General features: G+C 38.8%; 1 pseudogene; it reads left to right on the plus strand.

Annotated features, from left to right (window-relative positions):
- Positions 1 to 5048: 5048 nt before the first annotated feature.
- LOC149145081 (21 kDa protein-like) lies at positions 5049 to 5669 on the plus strand (annotated as a pseudogene).
- The last annotated feature ends 11798 nt before the right edge of the window (positions 5670 to 17467 follow it).

Consider the following 17467-nt stretch of genomic DNA (forward strand, 5'->3'; position numbering starts at 1 on the left):
TACAAACATTCTTCAAAGTGTCCAGCTCTACTAGTAAGACCTTCACTTCCATAATCAAATTACTCAAAAAGTGATATTGAACATCAATATACTATGCCTTCAAACAATAAGCAATGTTAAGAATTGAGCACAAGGAATAGTGTGATAAGATATAGCAGAAAAGGACTAAGAAATTATCAACACATTATTGACACCAGGATATGAATTTGTGGAACATGAATTTCACCATTCTAGATCATGATTTAGCACTAACAGCTCATTAGTCAATCATGACAATCCATCATCATAAATAAGGATTAACAACTCATACTAATGTGATCTCAAACTTTATGATTATATATTAATCACATTATAACATTTTAGATATTATATAAATAAAGGAAACTCAAACAAAACAACATTCGATCAATAACTATGTTTGATTGGGCTATTCATAAGATGCGATAAATTAGGCAAGTTTAGCATCACCAAAAGTGGAAACCAGTTCATGGAAATATATTTTAGGTTTCTAAATGGAAAAATTTTCACCTGAGCATATTTCACATTATTTCTTGGATAACCACCCCTAGTATTGTTTCCACTACTAGGGATAGGTCTAGAGTGCATTTGGTATCTAGTGCTAGGCTTAAACCCTCCACCAAAATAAAACTCCATGTTAGGCATGGTTGTAATTTTTACAGGAATTATAGAAATATGAGTGAATGGACTTATAGGTGAAGAGATAGACATATGAGAAAATCTAGTTGTAAGGATAAAATCCAAATCCAAAAATATTTTTAACCCCTAAAAGTAGATATGAAACTAGAAGCGATAATTCCCTTAGTTGATAGTAGAATATAAATGGAACCTAATTATGGACATATAGTAATTATCCCAAGTGACATCCCAAAAGGATCATTTATAGTACTTTGAGGGAAGTTACCAAAAGGATTATTGCCACTAACCTATGTGACAATCGGGTCACTTATGCACCCAAGTTGTAGAAATAAGACTAATGATCCTAGAACTTTCAATACCTCATCAACCAAGACCATGTGCCATAAAAACAAACAAAGTTCTATGTCAAAATACACCCATTTATACTACTATTGGATCTTGTTAATTATCCAAAGGAGGTTGAAAATAATCCATTGTAGAATTATCACTAACCTCCAACTCTTGTAGAACAATATGCCAATTTACACGTTCAACTAGAAACTCCTCAATAACATGAATTTATTCAACTATACTATTAAAATAAATCTTCACTTCATCCTAAGAATCACCTAAAGGGTTAATAATCTACTCCTCATGGAAAGTTCCTTCATGAGCTCAAGGGAAATATCTTAGTTCCTTTGAGACCAATGGAGGTACTAATCAACCACTTTAGAAAATAGGAACTGACCTACATAAGACACAATTTTCACTCGATACGAAAGTCCTAAGTTCAACTATGTGAACCACCTATCATCACTCCATTCAAACATTCCTAAACAGGAAAAACAACATAATGCACTGATCAGGTGCTCAGTATTTAGCTCAAAAATCAAAGTTCTCACAATGGCTCAAAATCTAAATGACCGTGTCTATCTTGGAAAAATGATCCTAACACAACTCATTTCATCCAAAACCGAGTTCATATGAGAAAGTTATTGTGTTTAGATCACTTTGCTAAACAAGAGAAATTTGCAAAAAAAATTGCCAAGTTACTGCATAATCAATAGTCCATACTACTGACGTGGCAGCTGACTAAGCATGGTCAACGTAAGTCAACAATGAATTGGGATAGACAAGTGGCATTATCTGGTTGGGTTGTACAGTGGTGTGCTAGAGCATTCCTATTGGTTAATTTCTAGACCAATGGAAGAATGCCACGTGGCAAGCTCGGAGGACGCCACGTGGCACCTCCCAAAGGTCAGGTTGGAGGTTTTTATAGTGAGGTATGCAAACCATACGCCTTAAGTGCCTACGCTACCGAGTAGTTCTTACCATAATAGTTCTCTGCGCTATTTTAAAGTTTATTTTTATGGAGTTTGGCAGTTAGGGGAGGGCCACCCCACAGGCCAGCCCTCCCCCCATGTGAACAAAACACAACAAACCACAACAGTTAAGGTTATGAACTAAGGGCTATCCAAACGACACCACTCTGACAGTTAGCGTTACCACATGTGAACGTTGTTACAAACCACACGGTGATAGTTGCATTCACCCTGGTGGCTCTGGCATAACAACTCTGCGACAATTCCTCATGTGAACTCCACCACCGTGACATTAAACGGTCAACTCCGATGGTTCCGGCCACAACAGTTTATGCGACGGTTATTGCATGCGAACAATTTATTCAAACTACCATGTATAACGGTTATTTTTAATACTAATAACGAGATTATGCACTAATACGGGTTTAACTCTAATTAAGCATAGTTTAAATTTGAGTCTAGTCTGGCCGCGGATTTGGTCGTGCCCCTAAATTCAGGCTTACCACCAAATTTAGTGTGCTAACTAGAGTCATTCTAGATTTAGTGGAGCTTTTCTAGGAAAAGACTGATTGAGCCATAGAGAAGTCAATTTTCGACCAAATTGAGCTCAGAAATAGGTGTTCTTAGCTAATTTGGACATTCTGAACACATTGGTGTATGTATTAAGAGCTATAGAGCTTTGTAAAATATCATTTTTCCACATTGAGATAATACAGAGGCCTAAGCCATGGAAGCTAGACCAAGGAGATGTAACCCAAGAGGGGTGAACTCCTTCATCAAAACACTGTGTTAAAGTGTCTCTTTGATAGTTACTACACTATGAATGTTTGTTGTTCAATACTTGTTTATGAAGCTATTTCTCTCATGAATGTCTTTTTAAACTTAAGGAAATTTACCTGATTGTATGCACAAACAATTAATGAAACCTCAACACAAGAAGCAATAAGCAAGCACATGTTTATAAATCTGTAATTGTTATTAGAACAACAAAACTAATCCTAAGAAAATAGATCAAGTTGGTATCAGAGAAAAGGTTTAATTGGTTGATTGCTTGAGTTTGTGCAATTAGGGTTTTAATGGTTCCAAAATTGTGATGCTTACAAGGTTAAAGTTGTAGAAAGGAGAAGGGAACCTATTGGTTGCAACTCCTGAGGTAATGGCTAGAAGAAAGAGAGACATAAGGCCATAATCTCCACCACCCAAAGTTCCAATTCCAGCTGCACTTGAAACTTCTCAAATTTTGCCTTCAACTGAAATTGAAGAGGTACAAGCAATACCAATTTCTGAGCTTGAATCCACAGCCATTATGTCTGGAGAAAGATAGTCTGAAGGTACCTCTTCAGAAGAGGAAGCATTCAAGAAAGATTTTTATACTTTCAATGAGATGGTTAAATTCCTCTATGAAGAGAGGAACACTAGAATGGTTGGAGAGAGTTCTAAAACTCCACATGGAGAAGGAAGCTGAGAGGACAAAAAAGATGAGAAGAAGGATTCCAAAGGGAATGGTGGAAAGCCACCTCCATCTTCACCATCCTTATGATTATGAAAATTTATAAAAGTTTTCTATAAACATTTTATATAAAGAAATCCATTTTAAACCTACATCATTGAGTGACATAGAACTTACAAAGGTGTAATTTTTTTCCATTTAATTACACTTTAACAAATTAAATAGTTATGAATACATGATAAAATCCAAGGTTAAGATGATTTATTTTTTAATTATTATCACATACATAATACCTATTTATTTGGATGAGACAACATCTCCCCATTCTAAACTTTGACATGTGAAACACCTCGACCTTGTACGACATACTTATTTATTTTTGGGTCAAGTAAATTAACATAACATTACCCAACAACATCTATTTACCATGAATTTTACAACTCACAAAACATATGAGTCATATGAATCTTGCAACATAGGATTTAGCATGTATATGGTTTCTTATGAATGTATATAATTTTCTAATTACAAAAGTTAGTGAACACTGATTGGTTCAACTTAATTTCTGGAATCAAATTTTTAGAAGTATTATATGTATTATAAAAAGATAGAGTTAATATTTGGAATCAAATATTTAGAAGTGCTATATATATTTAAAAACAAAATAGTGTAACTAATAGATATAATAGGGTTTTGGTGGAAGTGAGGCCAATACGATTTCTAGAGATATTGTGATTTGTTGTTGTTTGAAACACACTTTTGAATGCATAAATAGATTGCCCCCCTGAAAATCCGGTTGCAAATTAAACGACCTAAACCTGTGATTTTAAAAGTTTGGCACTAGATTTTGAATAAACTTTATGGGGAAAAAAGCTTTGAAAAGGACCATTTTGTCTATTAAATAGACTATGCATAGAAAAATATTGTTTTCTTAATAGATTCAACTAACTATTATGGAAGCATGATACTTATTTAATAGATTCAACCGAATAGGAGGTTGATAGTGTGATCATCTATCCTATTGTGTTTTCTTGAGAACTTGGCATGGCTAGTTCCAATTTGATCCCAGGGACTAAAACCCCTTGGGTGTGATTTGTCCATTGGCCCATGGTATTTGCCTTGGACAGATTCTGTCAACTTTGACCATATCAAAAAAAGAATATTACATAATAAAAATTAATAAATTCACTCCAATAATAAAATAGAGGCAAATATCTATCTAATTAAAAAAAAAAAAATCTAATATTAAGTGAAACAAAAATAGTTTCATAAACTACAAATATACAACCCCACAACTAAATATTTAAAATTTTAAATGTGCAACCCACAACAAAATATTTAAAATTTTATATAATTAAATTAAAATACTAATAAAACACTAAATCCTACCAGAATATATATATTAACATCGTGGGAATGAAAACATCGAACAAAATGAACCCTCCCCCAAAAATCGGCAATCCTCCGGGACAGTAAGGTGTAATGGCGAACTCAGCTATATATGGGCATTAAAGAACGTCTGCCCACTTACAACTCTCCTCCATCCCTACGTTCGCCTTGGGTGCTTTTCGTTTCTGGTTCTCTGTTTTTGCATTGTATTTCCATCATCTCTGGTTCTCTGTTTTTTGTATTGTATTGCCATGGAATCACAAGGTGCTGCAACTTGTTTAATTATCCTAGTCTCTGCGATAATGGCTTCAGTTACGACAGATCAGGAGGTGAATCCCCAGCACATCGACACCAACATCGTTGAATTTATCAAATCGTCGTGCAACGTGACTCGGTATCCGCAGCTCTGTGTTTCATCGCTCTCTCCATACGCAGGATCTCTGGAGCCCAGGCTGTGCGACCTGGTAAAGGCGGCCATGAATGTGAGCCTTCTTAATGCCCGCAATGCTTCCATTTGGGCAACCAACATGGAAAAGAGAGGCGCCAAGATGAGTGAAAGAGAAGGAGCGGCGCCGCACGATTGTATTCAGAATTTCAAGGACATTGTTGACGAGATTCAGAAATCTTTGACGGAGATGGAGTAGCTAAGGAGAAACGCCTTCCACTCTCAAGTGAACAACATGCAGACGTTTATGAGCGCCGCCTCCACCAACTAGGACTCCTGCCTCGGCGGATTTGAGGATGTGAAGGCGCAGGGGAGGGTTCAGGCGATGGTGAGGGTGGTGGTGCAGAATGAGCCAGAGTCGATCAGCAACGCTCTAGCTCTCCTTAACACATTCGCTGCCACCGAAGGATGTGACAATAATGCCTAAACCCCAAAATGGTTGTGTGGCCGTCATCATGGAGTGCTCTACTCTACTCTACTAAATAAAGAATATGTACTCCACAAATTTTATTAATGTCTATTCATAGTTTTTCTGCCTTGTGGTTTTCTTTCTCACTTTAAATGGTGGATCATGGTAGATTAGCGGCACTCTTAGAATTTCAACAGCTTTGTTTTATTTTAAAAGAGTGAGTATATGTTTTAAACTTTCCTATATTTATTTGGTTGATTGTGGTAGACTACCGTATTTTCACAATTTCAACAGCCCTAGTTTAGTCTGTTGTGCATTTGCTAGAATGTTGTGAAGAATGATAACTTCCACCATCTTTTGTTGAGGGGAATTGTTTTAGGGTGATGTGGCATGTGAGCAAACAGTTAGGTCTTCCTAATCATTGGTTTGGGTCAACTTGTAGGCATCCCCTCTGTCTCTTAGTGTTTTTGGGTCAACTTGTAGGGTATCTCTCTGTTAGTATTGTTGTAACACATGAGTTGTATTGTTGGGCGAAGCTAGTTTTTAGAGGAGAATTTGCTTGATTGAAGATTCCAAGAATATCCTGTTGGGGCCTTTGTTTGAATGTGCTCGGGTTGACACACCACGGTCTTAGGTAAGTGTACGTGTGGGAGGTGCCGAACCAAACTTCGCCTAAGAATTCATCCAAGAGAGCCTTGGGTATCCTCTCAGTGGACTAAATGGTGTCCAACATCTACTCATACCAGCTCTTGAAAGCTCTCTCGTTGATCTCCTTTGTGTTGGGATTCCTCGATGGCTTCCACGATTCGTACCTGTGGCTGGTCTTCAGTAATGGTTGCCATTTTCCTTTCTGGTGGTGGCCTCTTCAACTGTGTATCTCTTCTGCAACCGAATCCTTCGTCCTCTGGTGGGTTCAACAAAAACCTTTTCCCTCTTTGGTCTTCCCCTTTTGTATCCCTCTTGGCTGGACTGCCATTTCTCACTCCGCTATTTTCTCTCTTGGTTGCTTCTATGCCTTCCTGTCCACTCCACCACCTTTGCCTCCTGTTGCCACCTTGCCACCACTCCTTCGCAACTGTTCGTTCCACCACCCAACCATTGCTTCCATCTGTCTCTTTCCCGCCCTTTGGTCAGTCAAAACTGGTCAAAATCATTCAACATTAAATGAAGGCCCCAACAGGACCCGACCACAATTTCTTGACTCGTCCTCGAGTCAAGTCATTTTGACCTCTAGTGGTCCTGCTGTTACTTTCGTGTGCTCTACAGGTGGTCGCTGCGTTACTACCGGTGTTGTCTTTGTTGTCTGCTGTGAAGTCATTGTCGACCAGATTCGACCTGTCATACTTCGCATATAGATCATCCACTAATTGAATTTGTTCATCAAGAGCGTTGTGTGGGACTGATATTATTTCTTTATCCATTGCTTCTCTTCTTCTGCCCCTGTTCTTTAGAGTGATCTTGGAATTCTCCTGTGATTTGAAACTCTAGTGTCCCCTGCATCCTCCTACGATTTATGTAGCCAATTCTAACACGATGTCCCCTGAATGACAAGGCTTTAATCAACTAATTACTCTGGCGACCTTTCCATGTATTCTAGCTATATCTTGCCACTGTTAACCGACTTGTATGTGACAAATATGATGTGGTCTGGAAAGTATAGAGTGGGTTGCACGACGTCTTTATTTTGCCATGATGGGTTTATTTATTAACTAATTATATGCTTAATGGGAAAGATTTTGTGACCTTATCTTGATAGTTTCCTTATTTATTACTTAATCGAGAAATAAGTACTAAAACGGTGAATGGCATGAGTACTTGTGCGGCCATCAATTCTGGAAAAGGTTCGGACCTACATGTATTCTGCTAATGAGGATGACATGTGTGGCTACTATCTCTGTTGACTAGGCCTACCAACGCGACCACTGACTCTACCCAATATCTGGTGACTTTGCCTACTTACATGACTGCTAACACTACTCCGCCCCCAACCACAAATGGGTTGCGGTATCCCAAACTAGGCCACAACCTTATTATTTGAACATAAGATTTTTTATTTTTTTTTCACTTGCGAAAGAGTTTCAGGCTCATGCCATTCACCCATCCCTGTAGTAGGAGTCCATCTAGTTGCGCGAGTCTTACCACGCCTTATTCTTTTATTTTTGCAATTATGAATGGGCCTAACCAGTGCATTTGTAGTTTTCCTGGGAACTTCAGGAACTTGTTGTCATAAAGGAGCACCTCATCTCTGACTTCAAACGACTTCTTCTTGATGTGCCTATTGTGCCAAGCCATTTGTCTTCGTTGCTCGACTGATTGATGGAACTCTGCTAGGAACCGAGTTTCAACTAGCATCTCTGGGGTGAGCATAACCCCTTTCACCACCTGAAGTACCTCTGCCATTTGTGCCTCACTGCCTTTGAATGAAAAATTTCCCATGAACTATGCTTCGAAGGTACCCCAACTAGTCGTCTGTCGTCGTAGTTCCTCCTAGATATACCAAGCCCGGGGGATAGTGCCAAGGGTATGTATAAACGCATGTACCCACAGATTCCTTGGTAGTTCCTGGCTTTCCCAGCTGGTCGTGCAATTTTTTATGTGCTTCTCAGGACTTGAATTCCCCATGCATTTCCCTTCATCCTGTGGCCGATCTATTTTCCTGCCAAACCTTTCCTTCATTGCGTGCTTAGCATTCCTCCAGTGTTTTAATACTTTGTTGTGTGCCTTCCGCCATCTTGTTGGCATTGCCATGAGTGCAATGTCTAGAAGGGGAATTCTTTGGTCTTCTGGTATGTCCTAGTCCATCCTGTCTAAAAACTAATCTACCAGCTCAAGGCCATAGTACTTCGGGTAGTCGTCCATTCCCACGTCCCCCCAGCTTACTTGTCTTATCATTGCACATCATTGAGTTATCATTTTGTATCCACCATGCTGCCATGCATCCCATGCAGCTTCTGAACTAGTTTCCGAGCTTTGAATGCTTCTCCATCTGATAGATCCTCTGGCCATAGGATTTATGTAGTCCTCCCTTTTTCTTACTGTGAGTGTATATAGTTGGTCTAACGCCCCTGGTTCATCCCTGTCATCTGTTGGCTCTGTAAACCTAGGCCCTTGGTAGGGATCTAATGGCTGGATCACCCTTAGCCCATCTACTTCAAAAATCATCAGCTCCTTCTTCAAATCTATGACAACATAGTTTTCATATGCCTACTCAATTCCCAAGAGTGCTGGATATGGATCTTTATCCCCCATAATGTCAGTTACTTCGAACTCAGTGTGCGTTTTCACCCTGCTACATCAACCTCTACATTTTTCAATCTCCTGATAGGTAAGATACAATACTAATTCGCCATTCTTAAGTGAATTGGCGAGTACTTTAGTCATGTCTTCCCCATTGCCTCCCAAGTCTTCCTGGGTTGGATGTTTACATCTGACCCTAAATCTAGCATGGTGTCCCTTATCTAGAATCCTGCCACTTGCACGTTGATTTAGAACTCCTTTCCACTCCTTTTCTTATTCTGCTTCTCTCTCCTAGAGGCTTTCTCCGGCAAGGTTTCACATGGTTGTCCCACTCCCTCTTCCTCCATGGATACTATGGCCTTTAAGATTTTCCAAAATTCCTTAAGCATGGCCTCATCCTCAAAAATTTTCAAGAATAATTTAAACCATTCCCCAATCGATTGGGTTGGAGTGGGCACGTGGACTTGCAATCTTTGGGTGTCCTTATCTTCAGTCATCCCCTAGAACAAATTGGCTACTTCTTGATAATACTATTTTTGGAGCTTGGGCTGATATGCCCTCTATGGTGACGTCGCTTTAACGATCAAGGGGGGTCCTCGACGTAGCGGTCCTCCCCTGTCTTCTGCCCTCCTCAGGTGACTATATTTATATTGGTCGTAGGGAAGCCATCATAGGTCCGAGGCTCAGAATTCACCAAGTTTGCCCCTCGCTGTTCAATTCTCTCTTCCCACTTTGCAATGAGTTTTGGGCAGTCCTTTGTCACATGGGTGTTAACTCTACACTACAAATAGCAGGGTCTCCTCGGGAGCGGGCATTCCCTTGTGACATGTCATTCCTGGTCGGAGTTGTAGCACCCTAAGGGCCCTCTTCCTAGCATTCTTCCTCCGCGTCCATTTCCTCCTCGCCCCCATCGACTCGCTTCATTGACCTTGAACGTGGATCTATCCAGTCTTTCTACTAGAGCGTCCAACACTCGGCACTGATCAATGTGATGAGTTTTTGATGCGTAGAACTCACAGTAGCTGTTATTGGGGACATTAGAGTACTTCTGCAGAATTGGGCACATCCGCAGCAGGTGCCCATATGCCCTACAGATCTAACAAAAGTTTGTGTTATTCCTTCATGGAAAGAGTTCTTCTGCTCCGATTGCCGCAACTCCTGTGGTGGGAGGGGCCCCTGATGACCTCGCCACCCCTCTTGGTTGATTAATTCCTCGCAACCGTGGGCATTCTGTTGCAACGTGCCCTTCCACCAGGCAATGGGTGCACCAAACATTGGGCCTAGTTGGTCGTACGGGCTAGAGATCCCTCAGCTTCTCGGTCAAATTCACGATTTGGCTCTACAAGTATGTGATCGTCAGATATTACAGACTTGTGCCTCCCCGTTATTCATGGGGGTATCCCGCCATTGCTTCTATTCGGGATGCTTTCTCCAATGCATCTTGCATGGTTCCTATCTTCTGTTGTGTCAGTAGTGTTCTGGTTAAGGGCAAGAGTGCCTTCATAAACTAGTCCCGTTGGTGGTTTGGGTCTAGGGTGTAACTCAGCTTGGTGATGTCATCGTTAAACCTTTGCATGAGCTCCCAAGCCATCTCACCCTCCCTTTGTTTGATTTCCCACAGCTCTAATAACCACTACTGATCTATCTGTGGCACCTTGAATGCTTGCACAAATCTCCTCTTAATATCATCTATGATGGGATTCTAGTTCTTCTTTGCCCACTTTATGAACCAATGTAGAGCCCGTTCTCTTAACGTGGTCTAGAATTCGACTGCCCGGACATTATCCAAAGTTTGACGGGCCCTCCAGATGGCTTCGGAGAGGTGCCAGTGCTGCTCCACATCTTCGTTCCCCCTTCTTGCAAATTCTGGGTATCTAGTAAACGATCCTGCCATACTACTCTGAGTATGGGCTCACAACACGAAACCTTTGCTTCCCAGCTATTGGGATCCTTGTAGTCCCAAGTTACTGCTATAGTCGGTTCCTGTACTACTTACAATATTGAAACACATCTTGTATTTCTCCCGTGCACTATATACTCATGCTGCCATGGCTAAGCTAATGAAAAATTCTTATGGCTTGTGATAAAGTACCAAGGTAAGGTTGGGGAAAATGCCACTTACATTTTAGGGTTGGGGCTACTGATTTTTTATGGATGCTTCTTCCTCATCGAACAACCTCCTCATCCCATTGCCCAAATTATCATCATCTCTTTATTCATGCTGATAAGGTTTCTGATCTTGCAAGTCTACTTCTGCAACCTGCAGGGAAGGTCCCCCGTCAGTTCCAAGTTGCGATTCCACTTCTGCAACCTTCCGAGACGGTCCTCCTTCAATCTCTTGTTGTGATCCTATTTCTGCAACCTGCAGGAAACATCCTTCTTCATTTTCCTGGTTCCAACATCCCTTTCTCCTGCACTCGAGTTTCCTAGAACCATCTTCTCCCTCCTTCTCAACTCGAGATTTTCCCATCATCACTCCTATTTGGTGGGGCCCCCTCCTTTTCTTCCCTAGGGCCTGAGCCACTCTTGCCTACCACTTTTCCGCTAGCAGCGCCATCCTCTGTGCTCTAACATCCCTATATCTTTTCAATTCTTCCACATCCATCCCCTCACAACATCCTTATCCCTCTGTAGACAACATTTCCCCCCTAATTCCTTCCCTCGGTACGGTGTTTTACACTTCCATCCCAACAGTGGGTAAATATAGTAGTTCTTCCTCTACCAAAAACATCTTAATCCATGTCGGCACTTCTCTTATCAATTCCCTACTCAGCTCGGAGCTAAACACAATTTCTGCCTTTGAGAAAGACTGGTAGCTCTCCGCAGCAAACTTGACCACGTACCCTTCCACCGTAGTCTTTACCTAGAAATCGACTACTCTCGTCCGATCGGTATCCAGCTATTGTAGCAATGCAATATCAAGCAGATTATGACTATGGCGAACTATCGTTGATCCACTTAACTGACTCTGCCTCTTTAGCGCTCTCAACCAATGATATAGGTCCTCGGGGAACTTGCACCAGAAAATTTCATACTGGTCATTTATGCCATCAGCGTATAAAATCCCCTCACGTACTTTATCGATCAATTGATTCCTGTGGCCAGCTTTATCTGCCACAAATTGATCTAATTTATGATTCCACCAATCTCTGATCTCTCTTTTAAATAGCCTTGACACCATATTCTAAACTAGTTCTCTCAACTTCAAGTCCTGGCAAGGGAACCATTTGTTGGCTCGAAAGAGTCATCAAGAAAAAGACCCTGGGTTTGGGCATGGGAGGTCAACAGTGGTCCTCTATATTCTAGGATAGCATCGGTATTTTCACCCTACCCCGAAGGGCAAGGAGTCTCACCCGAGGCGCACCACGACCAAAAGGGAGAAGGGTTCAACATGGGGTCGAGGTAATATCAACCGGGCATAAGCAATCATACACATACATATCCATTACACGTGGAATAGAGATAACAATATCCTTAAATCATACGCATAGATCCATTATAAATAACACAGAAATAACAACATCCTTGCATCAATCTATGAATTACCATCTACGTGCAACAGATAGACTATTTAAAATTTTAATGGGATGGATTCCAGTTTCCAGCCATGAAGAGGGAGGTGTATGCAGAAGAATTTCAAAGGGAGGATGGCAGCAACGCCTCTAGAATTAGAGAGGAGTTCAGGGGGATACAAAGGTCCACGCTATTCCACTTACGAAGTTTGCCCGTATTCGGCACCCAATTTTCTGCCATGCAGTGCAAAAAATTACTGGCAAGCAGGATGAATGGTCGGTCACTACTGTTGGACAAAGAATACCCCATCCATGTCAAGGATATCAATTGACTCACTGGGCTGGCAGAGGTTGGGAATGCAGTCAACACAACGTTCCAGGCCAGGGTCAAGCGGGGAAAGAAGAAAACGAAGGCCTCAACATATCCCCCAATCGGACTCTCACGAAAGAGGTCAAACATTTCCCCCTTCTCCTTACCTTCAAATTCTTGAAATATTATAAGGATGCCCTTGGACCAACTTTATGTATAGATCTCTCATTTTGTGCGAAAGGGGATGTGGCTTTTAGTTTTAGAATGAATAAAAGGTTACCTAGTATAGATAACTTTAATCTTATTTTCCTTTCCTTGTTTGTGATTTATGATAAATTTAATTTTTAATAAAAGGCCATAATATATTTTCCTTTTTATATATTAAGAAGTTAAGTTTTCATTAATAGTTTATTTTAAATTCATGCTTATATTTTCAGAGTTAATATGATTATCAATTTGTGATGAGATTTGTTGATGGTGATATATCAATCTTAACTCGAAAGTGGAAGAAAAACAATTATACAACATATAAATTCACATCAAATATGATTATGAAAATATTGATAAATGTTCTCCTTATTGTTCTTATGAAACATGGTACCATTATGAAAATATTGTTAAATGTTCTCCTTGTTTTTCTTATGAAACATGCTTCATTTTTCGTGGTTTCTCTCTGTTATTTCTTTTTCTTTCATATATGTTTCATTGCTACACATTCTTTCACCATTATGTTTGCACTTGGATCAAGCAATATAAATGAATAACGAATAAATAGAAATGAGTAACGAATAAATGGTGTGATCCTCCTATATATAATACTTCATCATGACACATATTGTTGGACCATCCTATTCATATGCGGATTAAGCAATGGAAATCCATGCACTTGTACCAAGTAACAAAAATAATCTCACTATTTGATTTTTTGTTTCTTTAATATAATTTTGTGTGAGATTGTCATTTTTTGTTATTTGAAATGTACTTTTCAAATGCATAAATAGATTCAACGCCTAAGAGATGTGAGATACTCTTATTCTAGAGATTATAAATCTCAAACTTAGATTCTAACAAATCCTTATTATAAAATATGACTATAAAAGACAAAGGAATGTCACTATAATGGATCATGAATAAAGAAACCCTGTATTAAATTTCATCACTCATTAAATCCAAACTTAAGTTATTGCATTGCATTGTTAATATTAAATTATTGGGGATTAATAATAATAACATTGATAATAATAATAAAAATATCCATTTCCTAGGCAGTGATTTGACTAAAAATGTTGATTGTTCTTGGCCATGGTCAACCATCATATTATGTTATTATTATATTAAGAATGTTTTTTTTGTGGTAAATATTTCATTATCTTCTAAACATGAATCTACATTAAAATATTGGAAATTTTAGGTTGGTCTATCAATAGGAAGACTAAACAATAGCCAAAAGTTTACTCTCTTTAAAGAGGCATGGGATATCAAACTACTCATGATTCAAGAAACGAAGAAATTGGTAACACATTAAGAGACTAGTTTCCTGTCACCGCTCACTTTTAACGACCCTCGAAAGAGTGAATATACGTTTTAAAACATTATATATTTCTTTGGTTGATTGTGGTAGACTATGGTATTATAATTTTGTGATGAGATTTGTTGATATATCACATATCAAGCTTAACTCAAAAGTGAAATAAAATCACCTATACACCATTTAAATTCATACCAAATAATATTATGAAAATATTGTTACATGTTGTCTATATTGCTCTAATGAAATATGTAAGATTATGAAAATATTGTTAAATATTCTCCTTTTTGTTCTTATGAAACACGATTCATTGTTTGTGGTTTTTCTAGGTGTGATAGTATTTTTATCCTAGCCTTGTCATTTCTAGATAGCCTTGATGAGATGGGTTCTCATACTTTGGTTGAGTTGGATTGTTGGATGGATTTGAATCTAAGTGAGGTGGATCTCCGAAATGAAAAAAAACATGGCATAGTGGTCCCTAAACCAGACTGTGGATTACGGTAAAGCCACTGCCCGAGTAACGCTTGAGCTAGAATATGGGTTACGGTAAACCTGGGATTTTGTGCCTCAGTGGAACTAAGAATCCTTGCCATGAATGGCGAGATATACAGTAAAGCCAAGAGGTGGATTTCTCTTTGTTGGGCCTAGTAGCCTCGTGATGGGATGTACAATAAACCCTGAAAAATGGGTCTCGGTATAGAACGTAGTGATCCCTGGATTGGACTGTGGATTACTATAAAGCCTAACAGACTAGGAGGCACTCAAATTCCTCATGGTGTAGGTCAAGAACTCTGATAGCATCCATGCTTTTTTGGTTCTTTTCAGTTGGTTATCAGTCCCACATTCATACTTGGAATATGGTACAGGGGTGATTGCCTGAAGAGAGATTTGGCTCAACAAATCTATGGTCGGATGGAATGTAGCAGTCCCATCCTCGATTGATTTCTACACTCATTAACGAGAAATTCATTCCCTTAGTTTTCATATGTACATGTATTGTTTTATATGTGGATTCTATGGCTGATGTATTTATGGTATTTATGTTGTAACTATGTTGGTTATGTATATGTTTTATTACAATAGATATGTATGGCTCTCTTCATGCTTTACTTTTAAATGAATGGACAATGCATCTATGGACTAATAGATGAAAATGAAGAAAATGGCATGAGGTAACAATGGTTCTTAGCGATTCTCATATAAGTATGAGATCCCTGTGCTTCATTCTGTTGTTTACATTTGTAGATTACATATTTGTGATAGGTTTGATGAAATGCCTATCATGGCTAGTAAGGGTCTGGTTAAGGGCTTGTTCAAGTATTTTCTTCAGCATCATTGTTTCCCTATTATTTCCTATTTTGAATATGTCATGCAATTCTGGGCAGCGACTTGGGCTCTGAGCCTAAAAAATTGGCTTAAATCTCAGGGACGCTGGAACAAAACTGGATAAAATAGTTCCTAGACACTGGCATGCCTATAACATGAGAGCATCCAGAGCCTCTTGGACACTAGCAGGCCTATGTCATGAGAAATTCTAGAAGTAATGTGCTCAAAAACTTCAGTGGGACCTAGGGGCAAGATGCCTAAAGTGTTGGGATGGTTCTCAGGGGTCCTTTAGCTAATGTGTAATGTCTTTATGTTGCGTTTCCATCGATTCCATTTCCTTAAGGTCACATAGGAGTTTGAATCTAATCAGAGTAGCCTCTCATCGCATGTTTACCCTGGTTGGTCGGTTACTTGGGTAGATATGGAAGGAGGGTGTTACAGAGTGGTATCAATGGATGGTGCACCCCTAGGACTAGATGAACAGTGTGTTGGTCATGCATTCATGTTAGTTGCACATGTGTTCCTTATTCTTGTAGTCCATGTGCTTGTTGCATTTGCATGGTTTTGATCATGGTTGTAGTGATGTCGACATGTGAAGGTTGATGGTGTTGTTGTGGGATGTGTCGTCATGAGTGTATGGTTGTATATGCATGTCGTTTTCTATAGGTTGTTATGTATGCATTGTCATGGTTATGGTTATCCATGTATGGTAGGTCAGGCATGCATTGTGAAGTCATTGTATACAATTGGGCCATCATGATGATATTCATTTGTTATGATTATGATGTGTTGGTTGAGATAGAGAAGGAGTTGCAGATCATTAAAGTAAAGTTGCAACAATAGACATTTGGGCAAGAGCATGTGATCATACAGGTATGTTAGTTAATGTATTTTTTATATGCATTAGGGTTATATACATTAGGTTTATGTACATGCCTATTGATGTTATGGTTACATACATGATAGATTCTAGTTGATTAGTGTAGTCATATGCACATGTGTCGGATAGTCATGAGTGGTAGTAACCCGCGGTATCATTTTTTTCATTTTGAAATACAATATATATCATTTTTTTTTTCATTTTGAAATAATTTATGGTTTTTGGGTATGTGGTATTGACAAGTTATCATATTGGCCGATCGAAATCCTTTTTAGAAGCTAATAATATCCATGGTAAAATTGGGGTGAATATTCATGGTTAATAATCTTGTTATACTGTAAATATTAAATTTTTATGTGCTTATTTGTTTATTTAAATTGAAATATGGTTACGAAATCAATATTTTAATTTATATCATAGAATGGCTATTAAATTATCACTAATTCTTATATGTTATATGTTTTAATGTAATATTTATATTATGATTTTCTTTTATCTAAAAAGTGTTCATAATTTTATTAATTAAAACAAAATCAAAATATTAAAAAACCATCAATATCCATCTTAACTCCAGATCTATTAAGCATCGACAATTTGGTTGTCCTAACCATAGGTTTTCTTAGATGATTGACTCCATATCACATATCTGGTTGTGTGTTCACAAGATAGATCAGTGAACCCACTACCTACCAATATATGGTAGCATCAACCTCTTGTCCTGAAATGACATTCTCCTTCCTCTAGTTGGCTACTAGAGGTGTCTCCATGGGCTTACAAATCTCAATGTGAAATCTCTATAATATCTCATTGGCATATCTGCCTTGAGATACAAATAATTCCCCATCTCCTTGCCATACTTCTAGCCTAAGGAAGTAGTGCATGAGACCCATGTCTTTCATCTCAAATTCTTTTACAAGGTCCTCCTTGCAAGAGTTGATCATCTACTCATCACCTATTAATATTAAATCATCACCATATAAAACAATGATAAGAAATTTACATTCTACCAAAATATGATAGAGG

Source organism: Pinus tabuliformis, chromosome X, assembly GCF_031772625.1.
Source record: "Pinus tabuliformis cultivar Carrire ecotype Pingquan chromosome X, CPIR1, whole genome shotgun sequence".
NCBI lineage: Eukaryota > Viridiplantae > Streptophyta > Pinopsida > Pinales > Pinaceae > Pinus > Pinus tabuliformis.